The 18555-nt window shown below is 38.1% G+C and overlaps 1 protein-coding gene across 3 annotated transcripts in view; it reads left to right on the forward strand.

The window, feature by feature from the left end:
• The first annotated feature begins 1124 nt into the window (after positions 1–1124).
• SLC16A7 (solute carrier family 16 member 7) overlaps positions 1125–18555 on the forward strand; it is a 155484-nt gene continuing 138053 nt past the window's right edge. For 2 of the 3 annotated variants that reach the window (XM_081821973.1, XM_006728632.3), the window contains exon 1: positions 1125–1308. The gene's annotated coding sequence lies outside the window, so the exon portion shown is untranslated. The remainder of the gene's footprint in view (positions 1309–18555) is intronic. The other variant, XM_081821976.1, reaches the window with a different exon arrangement.

Raw genomic sequence — 18555 nt, forward strand, 5'->3', positions numbered from 1 at the left:
CCTGTAGCTTCAAAGCTTCAATTATTTCAACTAAGTTATCTTGGCTTCCTATAAATGATTTCAGTTCTAGAATAAATAAGAAAAGCTTCCAGGAAGTTATATTAATATCTAAGGTGAACATAACTTTGTATCTTTTCCACTTTTCAGGAGCAGAGATGTGTGTGTATTGTAGGTCAGGGTCTGTTAAATTGGCAGAAAAACGGCAATACCAATTCTCAAATTCAAGCCCACATTTCTTCTTGTTCCTTTTCTTCTAAGAAGTAGTTCAACTGTAAAGACATTTAAGGAACCCAATCTTTGGTGTTACTAAATATTCACTTCCAGCCCTTCCTCTTTCCAGCTTCCTCAAGAAACTTGTTCTAGACAGTGGAGAAAAAAATAAAAAAATAAAGGCAGAAGAAACCAAACCAATGGTTGTGGAATTACCATTATCCCTAGCAGTATTCATTGACAAATACTAATTCCTACTTTGAAGAATTAAATAATTTGAGAAACTAAAAATGGAAGGAATTATTTACAACTGACTTTCCTTCATTTCTTTCCTGTTTTTAAGTTCTTCTTGTACTATTTTCTGTACTCCTTGTCCCACGGTGTAAATTTTATTTTTCTCTTAAAGTGTTTTGGTTGGTGAGCCTAATCTCCAACACTGCATGCTTTCGCTACAAAAAAAAGACCTCAATGGAAAAACAGCCCAACACTTTCCTGCCACACTCACAATGAGAATCTTCAAATCTCCCTGCATTGTGCAGGCTCCTCTCCCATGCATGCTTTCCCTCTCATATAGATTGCACAACTCCCAGAGGGTATCTAAACAGAGCTCCTGCACACCTGGCTTAGGTTCGCCGCCAAAGTGCTTCGGTAAAACGTGTCATGACCGATCCCGAACAACAGTTCTTCCTATCCGATTCTTGACTTTCTTCCTTGGCCCAAACTAAACTCTGTGTGCCCCGAGCCCCAGAGAGTGTCTACAGCGGTGACAGTCGCTGGGAGCATGCTCAGTCGGCCCTGAGTCACAGGGCGGGGTTCGCCCCCACCCGCGGCCCGCCGGCTCGCGGAAAGCCCAGAGCGCTCGCCCCCGCCCTCCTCCTCCACTCCCCCCACCCAGCGGCGCGCGCTCCCAGGCACCCACTAGGGCGCTCAGCAGCCGCGCCTCCCCACCACCCTCTGCCCCCTCCTCCCCCGGCAGCGGCGGGCGAGGACAAGTCTAGGGACGTAAATAAATAAATAATTCCATTCACCCGGTGACAGCGAGGCGAACCGGCTGCGGCGGAGCCGGCAGCGCCCACTCCGTGCCAGACACCGGGTAAAGTAAGTACACCCCGGGAGGAAGGTGGGGGAGGCGGCGGCGCCGGCCGAGAGGAAGGCGAGCGTGCCCTTGCCAAACCAGCTGCCAGCGGAGCCGCACGCGTGTGTAAAAATAATGGCTAGCCGGTGACAAACGCGCCGACGCAGAGCTGGCCAGCGAGCCCTTTCATAGACAAAACCCCCCAAAGCGGCCGCAGCAGTAGAGCTCGCGTCAGTGAGACGCGCGGACAGCTGCGTGGGCGCTGAGGGGCCCGCAGCTGGCGCGGGCTCGGGCGCGCGCGCGTCGGGGAGGTGGGCCCGAGGGGGTCTCGGGCGGGGAGCGCCCGCGCGCCCGCGTGCTTTTGGATGGGAGATGCCGACGGTCTGGGCGATAGCGCGGAGACTCTGCCCACGCGGTGTCCCCCCTCTTCTTGGCCCACGAGTCTCTCGGGGCTGGTTCCCAACAGGCGTATCCCCGGTGCGCTTGTCGCCAGCATCCCGTCCCAGGCCCGCGAGCACCCTGGGGCGGCCTCGTTGCCGCAGCGATTGCGGACGAGTGGTGGTGAAAGTGTGTGTAGGGAGGGTCTTTTCTTGTAGCAGACGATCGGGGCTCGGAGAGGCTGGGAGGAGGGGACAAAAGAGGAGGAGGTGTCGTCTTCCTAATTTTTTGGTCCCCAGGTTGCATAGTGGGGCGGAGGCGGATGGAAAGATGTGTGCGGGAGAGGCCTGCGTTCGGGCAGAAGGGGAGCTTTACTGGACGGGGGCCGAGGAGGGCCTGCGCCTCCCTGTATTACGCCGGTTTTCTGGGCCGCTGCGCCACGCTGGGGTCTCCAGGCCTGGCCAGGTATTGCGGGAGGCTAGAGACGCGGCTCCCGTGCGAACTGCCTCCTCTCGGAGGGTGCTGCCAAGCTGCTGCCCTCTGCAGCCCCTTTTCTCCCTTACTTCCGCGAAAAGGATTGCAGACTGCCTTGGCAAGGGCGGTCATGACCAAGGCCACTTTCCTGGTAGGGCTGGCGAGGGGATTTGTGGTTTACTACGGGGATATTAAAATACACACACACACTTTGTGGTTTACTCCAGGGATATTAAAATACACACACACACACTTTATGGTTTACTCAAGGGATATTAAAATACACACACAGGAAATGATGAGCGGTTTCTCTGCAAGTGACTCTATCATCCCTTCCTGGAGTAGTAGTACTCAGTGGATTGGGTTGACTGAGGGCTGGCTGGTGTTTGTAGGAAAGCTAATATTTCATGTCCTCCTCCCTTTCCTGGTCCAAAAAAGAGACACAGTAAAGAATTAAAATAGTGAGCCATCATGAGGGTGAGGGGAAAAAGACTGGGCAGGAGGAAACAGTGGGCGCTAGATGCCCTTTCCTGGCACCGCGTGCTTTATGGCTAAACACAAGCTGAGAGCTCAAGAGGGCTGCAAACTTTTAAAAGTTGCATTAAGTCAGTGTGCTGTCATTGGAACCACAAGTACTAAGTGTGCATTTCTGGGGAGTGTGGCTAAGAAATCAAAGCTGGGTGGTGCCTACAGAGAGTAGATGAGGGTTGAACAAGGTGACCCTTATTTAGCCCTGGTGAAGCAATCTTAGCTCCACTTTCTGCTTCTGAACACATTGCATTTAAAGCAATCTAAGCGAACGGGCAACTGAATATTCAGTGAAAGGGAAAGATTACTACCTTAAGCAACTCAACGTGTTGTGTAACAACTCATAAAGTCAGAAACTTTTTTTGCAAAACTCACATCAGCAGTTTGCAATTACATACTGCTTTCCGCCCCCAGGGAGTGTTTTAATAATGGTAAGTGATCTGAAAATTTAACACCCGTTTCCCAGTGTCCAAGTCCTTGAATCCTCCTATAAATGCTCAGTTTATTTCTGGATATGTATTTACCCTTTTGTAATAACCTGGCTTATATTCTCAGCCTTGAGCCCTCCTGAAGGAAGAAGGGCAGAGTGACCTATAGAAATATCCCTTATCCACAGTCATATTCCTGAATCATGAATCTGGAATAAAAGGAAGTCTCCTGCATTTACTTTTACTTCTATATTCATTCACTAAACGTTTTTGTTGTTGTTATTATTTGGTTTTGGGGTTTTTTTTTGAGACATTCACATGGAAAAAAGTAATTAACTTCAGAGTTAGACTTCAAGGTCAGTTTTGTACTTTCTTAAGGTTGAGTAATTATTTAACAATCTCCTCCTCAGTTTTTCTTATCTCTAAAATGTGGTTGGTGGTATCTACCTGAAGGGCTATTATGAGGAGTAATGTGTATGGAAAACACCTAAAACATAGACTAGCTATTTTTGAACCCCTGGAATCATTCCAGACACTGCACTGTGGTTACCAAGATGGATGAGGGTAGAATTCTGCTCTCAAAAAATTCACATCTGGTTATCCAGGTTAATCTTCCTCCTGTACTATTAGCGCTTTGTTGTTGTTGTTAGATATAAGTTTTTTAAGTTTTTAAAATTTTTTAAGTTTTTATTTAATTCCAGTTAGTTAACATTCATTGTAATATTAGTTTCAGGTGTACAACATAGTGATTTGACACTTCTATACAACACCTGGTGCTCATCACAATATCCTATTAGCTTTCAATTTCCTTCTCAGTGTAAGAGACATATATCCTAAATAACTTGAAAGGGATTTAGCAGTTGTAAGAAATGTTTTTAAGAACTGCTAAAAGGCAGTTTGAGAAGGGCACCTCACCTCAGAAATGGGTGTATTCAGCCCCATCCTTTGCCTAATGAGTGACCCTGTATAGACAGGAAATGGAGGATTTTCTTCTTGCTATGAGAGAAAGACACTCTTTCCCTGGAAATTATCTTTTCCAGTAGTCGATTTCCATTTTTTTTTGGAAGAGACTGAGCTGCAATTTATTTTACACTTTGGGCAGACTACAATCCACCTACTCTGAAAAGCCCGAGTATAGTACTGTAACAACATTTCTGTAATGGTTACTAAATTCTAGGCACTGTGCCACTACTCTCTATGTCTATCAATATCTACATTTGCAGAAGAGGAATTTAGGCACCAAGAGTTAACATGCTCAGATTGCACAGCTAGAGGCCCAGGTCTCTGGGGCAAAGGAGGGAAGAGGGTAAAAGCAGGGCCTCTGTAGTCTCTTCTGTCTGGGTTTTGATCTTGGTTCTGCCATTTACAAGCTAGGACAAATTGCTAAACCTCTCGAAATCTTGGTTTCTTCATGTGTGAAAACGTCTCAAAAATTGTTTCTTCATTTCTTCATGTACAAAAAGAGGATAATATTCAATTTCATATATTGGGAGTAAAGCTCAAATGAGATAATACCTGTGAAATGCTTAGCACCGTGCCAAGCACATGCATAATGGCAGCTAGTGGTACATATTAATTATGTGGCCTTGAGGCTGTTAGGTTGTTAAAGGATCTCTGGCTTATTCTTCTTAACAGATATTTGAGAACCCTTGTAAAAGCCATGTTTCCCATTAGATGGCCTAACGGTGTTGGATTGCATCATAAACCATTACATGGACCCTCATTGTCTGAGAGGTCATTTTGGTGTGTCACAGCCTTTCTCAAAACTGGATTAAAGTGATTAGGAAATGTGTTGAGAAACAACTGTACACCAAGTCTCAGTGAGAAACAGAACTTAAAAAATATTTTAAAGAGAAATCTTCGTTTTCTCAGTTGATCCCTTAAATGATGAACCTAGGGGCATAGTCTGCCTACTTGGGAGATCCAATAGTTTACAATCATAATGTGAGAGAATAGCCTAATATGGACCATTGTCCAGAGGAAAAAAACATTTACCCCATATAAATGGCCGTTAGTAAACAAGAAGGGGGTATGTGCATTTATGTCTAAACTGTAATAATCAAGAGCACTGGGAAAAAATTAACCACAAGTTAAACAAATTGAACTTGACTATAATAAAACTAGTCCAGCTAGCACTGGATTAATTGGTGCTTGGGTACATCAGAGATGTTTTCAACATATTCATAAATATTAGTGTTAACAAGTGATGCCAATATTTTTGAAAACACTTTCCTGTCCTACTATGAAAACCTCTTGCAAATGTTTTCATTAATATTCATTTAAATCCCAAATGAGTGCATGAAAATCTTACAGGGCATTTGAGTGACAGTACGTAATGGTGGTATAAAGATGCTTTTGTTAAAAGTTTTATGCAATTAGGATAGCCCTATAAAAATTGACATATGTGGTTCAATTATCTGAACTGGGAATTAATTTTTGGTAATATTTGGTGTTAAAACAGCAATTTTTCAATTAAAAATATTTAGTACAAGTGGTGAACAGAAGAGGAATATTTGTTTAGAAAAATAAAGATCTGCATAAAATGTTGGTATTTTTTAGAAAGTTTTTTATGTCAAACATTGGCTGTTTCCTCACCTAATAACATAATAAATGTATTCTTATTAATCATCTATACCCCTAAACAGATTCTGATTAGAGCTAATACACAGACAAATTATAATTTGTAAGAAGAAGCTGCCCTGCTAAGTAATTTACTTGAAGACCATTTCTTTTGGAACTAGATTAGATATGAATAAACAGCAAAGCTAAAAGGCATGAATTTACTTAACAGTTTCTAAGGGATGAACTGTATTAATGATATTTGCCTTACTTTAAGTCTGATTCTCCAAAATGTAAGAATCCAATGTTCTATCAGTTATTCTCAACTATGCCAAAGGTGTATTAAGGGATAAACAGCATCATGTGACAGTGTTTCTCAACAGGTGTGTTGGCATTTTGGCAGGACACCTCTTCTTTGTGTGGGAATGCCTCTTTCACTGCAGGACATTTAGTGTCTATGACCCCTGTCCTCTATATGCTGATAGCTTCCCCTCGGCCATGATAATTACCAAAAATGCCCCTGATGTTTAAGTATATCTCTTGGAAGAATGGTACTAGATGTGGTTGAAAATTATTGGGCAATAGGATCAAATTGAGAATGTTTAAGGAAATTATCCTTGAGATCAGAGTGTCTTCTGTTTTTTCTTCAAAAGATAATCTCATGTGAAAATACCTTGATTTGAGGGAATAAGTTCTTTCTTGTAAGATATATTAAGTATAATCATGTAATAATCATGTTATCCTAGGTTCCAAGCTTGCATTTGTTTTAACCTGTCATCAGCCTTTGGCAATATTGGCACCTGTTTCTTCTTAAACTTTTGGCTTCCAGGGACTCCTTGTTTTCCTCTTACTTCTCTGACTGCTTATTTGCAGCTCCTTCTTTCACCTCCTGCTCAGTTTTTCTTTTGTGTATATTCTGTTGAATGACAGACCTCATCCATTTTCCTCGGTGGGAATAACTCCCACATCATTATCTTCAGCCTTGACCTTCACATAAGCTTCAGGCCGACCTTTCCAAGTGCCTGCTGGACAGCTCCCCTTCCCTGTGCCACTGACACCTTCAACAACATCCTCTGAACTCTGTTTTCCTTCTTTGCTTTGCTCTTACTGCTGTTATTGGTATTAGCATCCTAGTCTAGAAGATTTGAGACCTCCTCCTGGTCTTGCATCTCCAAGTCAGTTGCTGAGATCTGACAATTGTACAACCAAAATCTTTCAAACTTTGCTCTTTTCTGATGTTGCCTGACACAGAATTTGGGCACTTCTGACATACTACCTAGAATCATGTCAGTCTCTTAGTGGCTCTTCTCACTTCTAGCCTCTCACTATACCACTTAATTCTGTACCTGCCACCAGATAGTCTTACTGAAGTACACCTCCCTCTGTGATGTGTTCCTAACACTTTGGTGACTCCCATCCCTGGGTCTAATGACTAGCATTTCAGTCCCTGTAATTGCAAAAAACTTTTCAGGCTCATCTCTCACCATCATCATACTTGAGTCCAATTGAACTGTCCCCTCTGTCTCATTCATCTGCATTCTATTTCCTGCCACCATACCTTTGGCCATGTTGTCCTTTCATCTTAAAATGCTCCAACTTCCTGCTCTTTCCATTTCTAGCTTTAACCTCACCTTCATAACTGAACTTAAATACCATGTTCAAATTTCCTTTGAAGGTTCTAGATAAGTAGAAGAAACTTTTTAAAAATTTTAGTAAAGTTGCATTTGTAATCTGTCTTATTTGTTTTAAGCATTTTATTATTGTTGCATTTGTATAAGTCCTTAGTTTCTCTATGTAATACAAATCTCTGGAGGCCAGATATAATTATCTGTATTAATATATCTTTTAACAATTTAGTGGAATACAGAGGTGCAAGGAATTTAGAGCACATCTGTTTCCTCCTGTTTCCTTCCATTTTTATGTACTGTTTCTTTAGCATCTTTAATAAACCACCATCTATTGTTTATTTTAAGTATATACACTGAGGCAGTCTATTCTTTTTAAGGCATTTCCAATTGTGACAAAGTTCTTACTTCTACCCGAGTCCTTACTCAGCTTTCTGAGGCCACACAAAATAAATCCCTTTTCATTTTTATTGACAGCCTGTACGTATTTGGTGACAGTTTACATGTCTTATATTTTCTCTATCAACTTAACATATTCAGGCTTTCTACCTATTGTTTTGTAACCTGGATAGGGCCACGGTGTTTTTGGAGGCATTCAGGTTTAGAAAAGTCTAGATAAGAAATTGGTAAGTAGTTACCTCAAATCAACCTTGGAAACCAACTTAAGCTGTGCTTATGATTTTCAGAGGCATAAACAAGAACTGACCCAGGCCAAGTTAGTCTTGCTAAATAAGCTAAATTAAGCTTTGTTTGTATGACTAAACTGGTTTTGTCTGTTCAGGAATTTTCAAAGCTGGTCTCTGATGTTTTTGATTTTAATAATACTATTTAAGCACCTCCTGTGTGTCTGATTTTTTATATATATTTCTAATTCTCATTATTACCATGTAAGATAGATTATATTCATTTACAGATAGAGAGACTAAGGACTCAGCAAGATAAGGATGCCCATTAGGGAACCCCAAGAGTCAGCATCTCAGTAGATGTTTCAATGCAGCTAAGATGTTAATGGTAACTAAATCTTGCTCCCATATCTTAAATCATTTCAAATAAGTAAATAATTAGCATTTCTATATAAAGTACTCTACATAGAGAGCTGAAACTATATGTAAGATATCCTTCCTGACACCCTGAGGAGACTGTAATTTCAGAGACATTCTCAGTATGTGTACCAGTTATAGGTACAATCCAGAGTAGAATTATCAAAATAAATGGTAGACAGCAGCGATAGTCTGCAACAGAGGTTGACAAACTGTAGCCCTTGGGCCATATCTGGCCTGCTGCCTGTTTTTGTAATGAAGTTTTCCTGGAATACAGCCACACCCATTTGTTTTTACATTCTCAGTGGCCAATTAATTTCCTGCTGCTGGATAGAGTTGAGTAGTTGTAACTAAGCCTATAAAACCTAAAATATTTAATATCTGTCACTTTAAGGAAAATATATTTTTTGATCCCTGCTCTAGGATTTTAGAAGAGGGAGACTTTACTAAGTGATGGAGGAATCAAAAAAAACTTTAATGAAAGAAGTAGAAATGTTTTAGAGCTGAGAAGATAGTCTTTTTTTTTTTTTTAAAGATTTTATTTATTTATTTGACAGAGAGAGTCACAGCGAGAGAGGGAACACAAGCAGGGGGAGTGGCAGAGGGAGCAGGGAGCCCGATGCGGGGCTCGATCCCAGGACCCTGGGATCATGACCTGAGCCGAAGGCAGACGCTTAACGACTGAGCCACCCAGGTGCCCCGAGAAGATAGTCTTTAAGTGAAATGAGGAGATGGTAGGTTTAAGTGTCACAAAACTCAAAAGCAAAAGCAAACACATGGATAAATACAAAAATCTGCTAAATAAGGATCATAGCATTGTATATAATTCCTATAATATTATAACCATTTGTCTGTGAGTATACCTTTTGTAAGTATTCATCTAGAACAATGATTCTTAAACTTGATGAGACCTTTGAACCAATTGGTGGATTATTTATTTATTTATTTATTAAGATTTTATCCATTTATTTGAGAGACAGAGCCAGAGAGGGGGGAAGAGCGGAGGGGGAGGAGTAGAACAGAGAGAAAGGGAGAGGGACAAGCAGACTCCTCACTGAGCAGGGAGCCCAACTGCGACCCTCTATCCTAGGACCCCTAGATCATGACCTGATCTGAAACCAAGAGTCAGGTGCTTAACTGACTGAGCCACCCAGGTGCCCCCAATTGGTGAATTACTTAAAGATAAGATTTTTGTTTTACTTAATAATCTGTGATACTGAAGTATAGTCCATGTGGAAAAATCACTGATCCAGAATATTACTCACCTGATAAAATTGATTATTTCCTGTAGAGGACAGAGAAATTTTTTCTCACAAGTTATCTCAATATTCAAAAAGTACATGCATGCTAGACATGTGTTAGTTATTTTTACTAATCACTAGTTATAGTAAAAAAAATACTAGATATTGAGAACACAACTAAGTGCCTGCACTGTGTCAAGAGCATTTCATACCCTATCTCATTAAAAACTTACAATAGCCCAGTGAGGTAGATGTGGTTGTTCCCATCTACAGAAGAGAATACTAAGGATCAGATAGAACAGGTAATTGGCTTAAGACTGTAATACTAGTAAGTAGATCACCATTATTCAATATAATCAAGAAATTGACTTTTTTAAAAGGAAATTTTTGGAGCTGGGACATAGATAGGAATGGACTTCAATAAATTGAAAAAAGTGAATTTGCCAATTTGTTCTATCGTGTGACTGAATTCTGTTAAAAGCATTGTACCATATTTTTGTAAAAGCTGAGTCTGCTTTCACTACAAATGCATCTGCATATTTTTATTGAAAATACTGATGTTTTATTGACCCAGAACTTTCTATATCCTCTTTATTTCTTTTGTTTCTGTTACTTTCTGTTTATAATCCTTTCTCTCTTTTCCTTCGTAATGTTTAGTTGGTTATAATGTCTTTTTTTTTTTCTCCTTTTTCTGTAGTAACCCTCCCTAATACTCATCTAAGTCCCACTTGCTTATTACAGGGTGTCTTCAGTGTAGCAATAAAGTGCTTCAATGTATTTTCCTAAAGCAATGGCCTCTTTGAAAGGAAAAACAAAGAATCAATGCAACTTAATACCAGGTTGTTTTTTTTTTTCCTGAACTTAGAAAGCAGCAGATACTGCAGCAATATTTGCATATCACTAATGGATATGACAAAATAATAAGTAGATAGGAAAAGGTGAATGATTCAGAAGAAGCTGCAGGGAGTATATGAAAATGTAAATCCATCCCTCATGGGCCACATTAACATCTCTGTGGAGAGTAATCTGGCCACTTGTGCCATGGAAAGAACATTAATTACACACAGTAATGGCCTACTACAGGATTCACAGATACCAGTTCTAAATCTCACTAAAAATTGTTTCCTTTTTTATCATTAAGTTTCTAAGTAATAAATGCTGTTAATTTAAGAAAAAAGCTGCTTCAGTGAGGAGACATGTAAATTTTTATTGTTATTTTATTTTTATCAATAACATAGACTTATTACTCTATCTCAGTAAAATACCTGGGCCCATTATCTACATTTGTTTTCAAATGTTCAATAAGAAGGGGGAAGAGACACTTCTGTAGACATATCACCAGTTAAAAATAAAATATTATTTTTTAATTAAATTTTTAAAAGTTTTTTAAGATTTTTAAAAAGATTTTATTTATTTGACAGAGCAGGAGCACAAGCAGGGGGAGTAGGAGAGGAAGAAGCAGGCTCCCCACTGAGCAGGGAGCCTGATGTGGGGCTCAATCCCAGGACCCTGGGATCATGACCTGAGCTGAGGGCAGACACTTAATCAACTGAGCCACCCAGGCATCCCTTTTTAAAAAGATTTTTATTTATTTATTTGAGAGAGAGCGAGCAAGCGAGAGAGAGAGAGAGAGAACAAGCTGGGAATGTGGGGGAAGTGGCAGAGGGAGAGGGAGAAGCAGACTCCCCACCCAGTAGGGAGCCTGATGCCCAATGTGGGGCTAGATCCCAGAACCCTGGGATCATGCTCTGATCCAAAGGCAGATGCTTAACCGACTGAGCCACCTAGGTGCCCCCCAAAATAAAATCTTATTTTAAATGCTTAGAAACTTAATTATTGTTTGTTGGGATATTTCACTATTTATGATAAAAATTATTAGGCATATTTGGTCTATAACTTTCATTTAAGAGTGAATGCCCCATCCAAATTTTTTAGTCTACAAGCTATTTAAATTATTTCACATTTGATCAGGCCTTGTATTTTACTAGCTTTTCAGATACTGAGTTGTGGTCTATAAAATCTAAATTTAAAAATGTAATTTTTTAATTATTCTCTTGTGTCCTAAGGATTTCCAAAAAGATTTACTCACTCAGATTTTTGGAATTAGAAAAGGGGAAGGAGAAGGCAAATAGCATACTTGGTGCTGGTTGTGTGCCAGAGAGAAGGTGTGGGAGCTTTACATGCATTACCTCACATAATCCTGAAAGTTATTATCTGACAACTTCAACAGCCCTGTAATGTGTACATCATTCTCACTAATTTAGGATGGAAATGAAGCAGGCGGGTTGGATAACAAAGCTCTGTTTTCAAAATCCATATTTGTCCTATTCCATATAGTCTTCCCGGGTAGAGTAGAATCTTCCTTTCCTCACACATTTTCTAGTAAAGGAAAATATAGGGAAGATAAAAGAGAAATATTTAGGATTTTGTCCTTTTAAATTGTGCTAATTAAAAAAAAAATATTTCTAAATATCAAAATCACACATGAAGTCTTTCTCAAAAAAAAAAAACCCAAAAGATAAAATTAAAAGGATAAGAAAAATGTTGATAAAATTTTATTTTGCCTCTCTTCCACATTGTCTTAGTATGTTTAGGCTGCTATAACAAATACCACAGACTAGGTAGCTTATAAACAATATAAATTTATTTCTCACAGTTCTGGAAGCTTCAAGTCTGAGATCAGGGTGCCAATGTGGTCAGGTGGGGGCCTTCCTCCTCCAGGTTGCAGACTTCTAGTGGGAGGGATGGTGGGAGGGATGCAGGAGCTCTTTGGAGTCTCCTTTACAAGAGCACTGATCCCATTCATGAGGGCTCCACCCTCATGACCTAAGCCCTTCACAAAGGCCCCATATTCTAATATCATCACATTGAGCAGTAGGATGTCAACATCTGAATTTGAGGGGCCACAAACATTCAGACCATAGTACACATCCTTCTTCCAAAAAATGTCAACTCTATGAACTGTGTATGTTGTGACTGAGGTTAGCATCAAGAAATGAGATAGACATGGATAACACTATTAAATTAGGACTATGTTTAAATAACTGAGATTTGAATATTGTTTTATTTTTTTTCTGAGTACTTGATTATGTTTTATTAAATAGGTACATTAATTCTCCAATTATACGTTAATGGGAAACTATTCACATCTAAAAAAACAAAATCTTACTAATAATTGGCTCATTAAAATCCTGGAACTTCATCATGATTTGAATTCAATGTAAGAGTCCATCTTAAACCCATTTCAAAGGGATTTAGGAAGACCTTCATTCTATGCAATTTAGCTCTTAACCATAGCATCAAAGTTCGCATACATTCAGCTATAGTACCTAGAAGATGATGCTATAATGAATAACAGTATAAATAATTAAAAATGTGTTTCTTTCATAGTAAAACAATTTTAAAATACATGATTGAGATACTACATGTTTCAAAATGTGAAGCAGTTGAGTTGAACACTGTCTTTTTTATCAGAGTTTTATTATGTCTAATGCTCTTTCAGTGTGAGTGGGACTTTTCTTTATAGATGACAAAGGATATAATTTGTGCATTGTATCCCTCCTGACTCCAAAATGATACCCAGTTAAGGAGGTATGGGAACATTATCAGGTATTATTAACACTTGGTGAATAGTATTTTACAGGGGAGTGTTGATGGGTAAACTAGGGAATGCTCCATTGTTATTTGAACATTTTTATGGACAGATTAAGAGCATAGACCATTTATTTTCAGACAATCTATAGTATTTAATATGCAGTTTACCAAAACCAAGAGTTTAAAGACAATAATTCAAACAAAGAGAAGTTATGCAAATCAGGTATTTCTCTATGCCTAGGGCTTCTTCCACAAAAGTGGGTTCAGGCTGACCTATTAAGGAGTATTAATTGTGAATTACAAATATGATATCCCCGTATAGTCTGTTGGGGTGAGAAAAGTTTCTACGTGGACTATTTTGGCTCCTGAAAAGGACCATCTTTTGTAATTAAATTATTAATGATTTCAAAAGAAGTTGTTCTGATGTGCTCTCCATGTTACTAAAACGCATCAAAATAATATATGATGATCAAAGTGCCATGATTCTTTAACTTTATTTCATTAAGGAATCAAACTTTGTTTTAAAAAGTAGATATTCTTTGCCTGTACAGCCATCTCCTTCCTTCATTCCTGGGAAGTCTCCAATTCTTAGAAATCTGAAAATAGAAACACACATAACCACATCATTTCTCAATTTTTCAGTTTAATTTCAGTTTTAGATATGCCAGTGATCACTAAGAAAAACGTCCTTTGCTTGACACTGACTTTTACTTTTTTTTCCCTTTATAATCTTTTATATGAGGAATTTCCTGATAGGTCTGAAAACAGGTATATGGGGAGAAGTGTGTGTGCCAAGACTGGTAAACATTCAGATGCTGAATTTGCTGTCTCTTTGAAACCACCACACTTGTGTAGTCACACAATTGCTCCAGTAATAATACCAGCAAAGTTACCATTCTTATCTTTGGTGACTCTTCCTGTTCCTGGAGTGTCATAGATGGTGTTGCCATCGCCCCAGAAATCTGCCTTTGGCCTGTTGCTGAAAGTGTCCTAAGCAACATAAAGAGACTTGTATAGCTGACACTTGGATTTTCTGGATTTTACCTTGCTCATAAGATGTGGATTTATCTTGTGAATTCTACAGTGCCAGAGTCTAAAAAGATGAACCTGTTGGAGCTTGCTTATTGCCTCATCTTGGACCCTGGCCTGCATCCTGCTCCATGACTTGACTCTGTTGGATCTTGGCATTGACTTTGGCCAGGACCTAGGGACTGTTCCCTGAAATGCCCTTCAGTTTTACTGGAAGGGGAAACTACAAATAATAGTCATGGGAACCTAACAGTTGCCAAAAGTGAGACTGAGAAAGAAAAGCCTAATGGACAAGCAACAGCATGATGCCTAGAGAAACTGGCTTTTACCTTTACTACCCTGTGCTTGCAACCTTTTAAGTATAAATACAAAGGGTGGGGATTTTATTGTATAGTATCCTACCTGTCATATAATGAAAGAGTTGGAGGTGCTTACTAAAGTATTCTCTGAAGGTGGGAAGTGTCCTGAAAGTACCTAAATAATATCATTTTATGGGAATTCACTCTTTTGCTTCTGACCAAAGTATTTTATCATTTAGTTTGAACAAAACTAAAAAATTAGATAATAACAACAAAAATCATTTGTCGTGCAATTGAGATATTCTGGGTACCACTAAAAGTGTCTAAATTTGTACTGAAAATCTCTATAAGTAAGCTCATAGTTTTTCTTGAATTTAAATTTTGATGGCTGCTTTAGTTTTTAATGAAAAAAATATTGAGTTAGTTATTTTTCACAAATACAAAAAAGAAACATTCTGAATTGATTTTTAAGTTACCTTATTTTTGTGTGTGTGCGTGTGTAAAAATAACTCCATCATCTTCTTAAGACTCTGCTTGATTCTATTTCTTAGTTATTCAATTATCTCAAGTCAACTATTTGTAAGGGTAAAAAAATAAAGAATGTTCAGTAGAATGAGCAAGGGGAACTGAGTCACTTTTATTCTGGAAAGAAAGTATCATCCATGGATGTAAAGGAATTTCAGCATTTTCAGAATAAGCCCACTGTATGAGGAGAACTTAGATACATGTTATTTATTTACACCATTCCCCTGACATTATTATTTAAAAGGCAACTAAAACTCATCTCTGCTATTACACTTAATAGTATATTTTCTAGCATCATTACCTGGTTAAAAGTCATATTCTGTCTGAGAATTTACTTAACATGTGTGAGATTTCGTAGAGTTTAATATGGCATATGTTTTGGCGCAAATACATTCTTTGGAGAGGTGGCTGGCTAACTTTATAAATAATTAATCTAGATTTTTTCTAATGCATAATATTTTGCGTTAATATGTAGTGTGAGGAGAAAATCACTTCTGTTTTTTAAGCATTATTGTTAGGCCCATTTCACCATGAAGTATGTAATAAAAAAATTTAATCTGCTTATATTGTTGCTCTATTCTGCAAGTCTTTAGTCATGTGAATGTATTACTTAAATTAGTGTACCTTCATAAGATTTATAAAGGCAAAATGGTTTCTTATTAAAACATATGCACCCTTCTCGTCCATCACTATTAGTATACTCATAAACTTCTAGTTGACTTTGGACAGGCACTGGCCTCTAATCTATAGTCTATTCAGGCGATGTTCAAAATTTTCAAACTTACTTGATTGCAGATGCCATTTTTGAACAGAATTTCATAGCATTGTAATTTAATGGAGCACCATTTAGGAAACGGTGCCTTGAGGCAAGACCTTTGTGTTTAAGACAAAATAGAATTTTGAAAGAATTATTTATAAAGCCCTGCGTGTGCCTGAAGAGTAACTAAATTCTGAATTTCATTGTCACAGTTCTAAACATGTGACATATTCCTAGGTGTCTTACAAAGCATAGCAAATCAGGTAGCCGTTGTCCCTGTTTTCATAAGAAAATGAAAAACATCAAGGTCTTATGGGTTCCTAAAATTTTAATATTGATATGATAAACAACAATAAAAAGCAAAGGGATAAATGGAATTATTAAGGTGGGGAATTAGTTATTGAGACCTGGGGTCTTCCTAATATACTCAAAATAATTTAAGTCTAACTCATGAACTAGATGAACAATTCCCATGTGAGAATACTGTGGTTATCTTGTTTATTATTTATCCAGTCACTCTGCCTTTCCAAATCTTGGGCTTTTAATCATTAGAAAAAACATTTATTTTACTGACATCTCATTCTCATTGTTTCTCTGGATTGCCACATCATACATAGAGGCATTCTAAAATTTTGAACTCCTTTGCTGGTGAAAGCTTTTAGTTACTGAAATACAGCTTTACTTTGTGATGGTTGGCTGTCCAAATTTTGTGTAATCCTGAGGGTTTTTTGTTTTGTTTTGTTTTGCCTTATAGGAGGCAAAGACATGTAGTGTGTATTGCAGGAATACTAAGAAAGGAAACTGAAACCATCCCTTGTTATCTGTAACCCAAATTATCTTTTCTTCTATAGTGTAGTATTATAGCTCACAGCCCTATCACTGAAATGCTTATCAATACTATTTATATGCTTATCTGCTGAATAGACTTTACAGATTTCCTTAAACACACAACTCAGCATCCCTAAATTACTCTTCTCACCACATTCTAAAGCTTTATTCCGTATACCTCACACTCAAACATTTATTAAACCACATGTCTAACCAACATAAATTGTTATATTGTTATAGATTTTAAAATATGGATGTTTAGTATTTTTTGCTAGTTATCTTTGCATATAATATCATTCCATTCTTTCTAGTGTGATCGAGACCAATGAACCTAAAAATATTGTTGCACTACATAATGGGGCTAAAAGATGTGTGAAAATCACCTGCATTTAAGAAGCACAAGAGCAAGTTTCCTGACTTTTGACTAATGTTTGCCAGGCTACTAAAACAGCACATTGGACTTTTCCTTCCATACTTCCTACACCCTTTGAGGTAATGAAAATTAAGATTATGCAAAGCCAATCCTGTTAAAGTAGAATGATCCCTTCCAAGTCCAAAATGCATGACAATTAGCAGTCTTCATTGTTCAACACACGCTCTTATGGTGTGTGATTTTCCCTTCTTAGTAATGGGTCTGGTCATAACATACACAAAGATATTAAGGTCAAGAAATTCTGAAGAGAAATGGTTGTTACTTTTGGTCACTGGTACCACCATCCCCTTCTTCCTTCCTACAACTCACTTTTTTCTTGATTTTGTGAGAATCACCTATCTATCTATACTGAATTTTTGGTGCAATAAATGGCATCTTTGATAGTAGCAATTATGTTTTACTTGGAAACTGGCTACACTTTCTATGTAGAGTTTTATGCTGATAAAATTTTGTGATTTTTCTACTCCTGTACTTTCCCATTACAATACCTGAACACTTCCACGGATCCATTTTATTTCTCAACCACACTAAAAATTCTGTTTGTTAGATGTATCTAAAGTGAGCATTTAAACTTTTTGGGTGAGCTCTCACTTTAACATAAAGATTTTACCAAATATTTTCTTTTGAAATGGACATTTAGCCTTTACCAAATCTGATTTACAAGGTATATACCCTTTAAAGGAAAATTTAAGTTCAAGATTTGCATTGAAGTCTTTATTTGAATTTAGTATCATGGATTTTACACAATGTCTGTATAAATTGAATCATGCCCTCAAAGAAACTTAGAAGTTGTTTAGCCCAATATTTCACCCAATGTATTAATATTATCTACTGAATCCACGAAATGTGATTACCCAACTTCATTAAAAGATTTGCAGGCATAGAGTGAACTCACCATCCTACAAGAAGCTCATAGGTTTCTTAGCCAGCTTCATTTTAGTAAGTTTAGCCTGAGAGAAAAAGTTCCTATGAATTGTGTTCTTTACATTTCCCTTAATCTAGAAATTGGCAAAATTCATATCAGAAAGGCAGCCAGAGAGAAGAATGGCACATATGCCCCAAACAAGCAATTATAATAATATTATCACAATGATTTTACTTAATGCCTACTGTCTCAGGCACTATCCTAAATATGTCATGTGTTATCTTGTTTAGTTCATACACAGAAGATAAGTACCATTATTACTTTCTTTTTCCAGGAAAGAACAGAAGTACTGAGACATTAAGTGACTCACCAAAGTTCACAAAGTTAGTAAATAATAGAGATAATGTTTGGGTGTAGACACGCCAGATTCTGCATTTTAATACTTAGAGCATATTCTAAAATCTGAACTAACTGTTCAGGGTCCTAGAAAGAGAGGGCAGGCACCTGCCTAACAACACGAGAGTTCTGCAGTTGAGTTCTGTGTCTATACTCTTTTTGTTTTTTTTTTTTTCTCCTCTTCTCCTTAAACTATGCTGAGTGGGTTGGTTTCTTGCAGCCATGGATCCCTGCCTTTGAAAAAGGTTGTAGATGCAAAGCAAAACATACC

The sequence above is a fragment of the Leptonychotes weddellii genome, chromosome 5 (assembly GCF_054177405.1).
Source record: "Leptonychotes weddellii isolate Sample4059 chromosome 5, ASM5417740v2, whole genome shotgun sequence".
NCBI classification, from domain to species: Eukaryota; Metazoa; Chordata; class Mammalia; order Carnivora; family Phocidae; genus Leptonychotes; species Leptonychotes weddellii.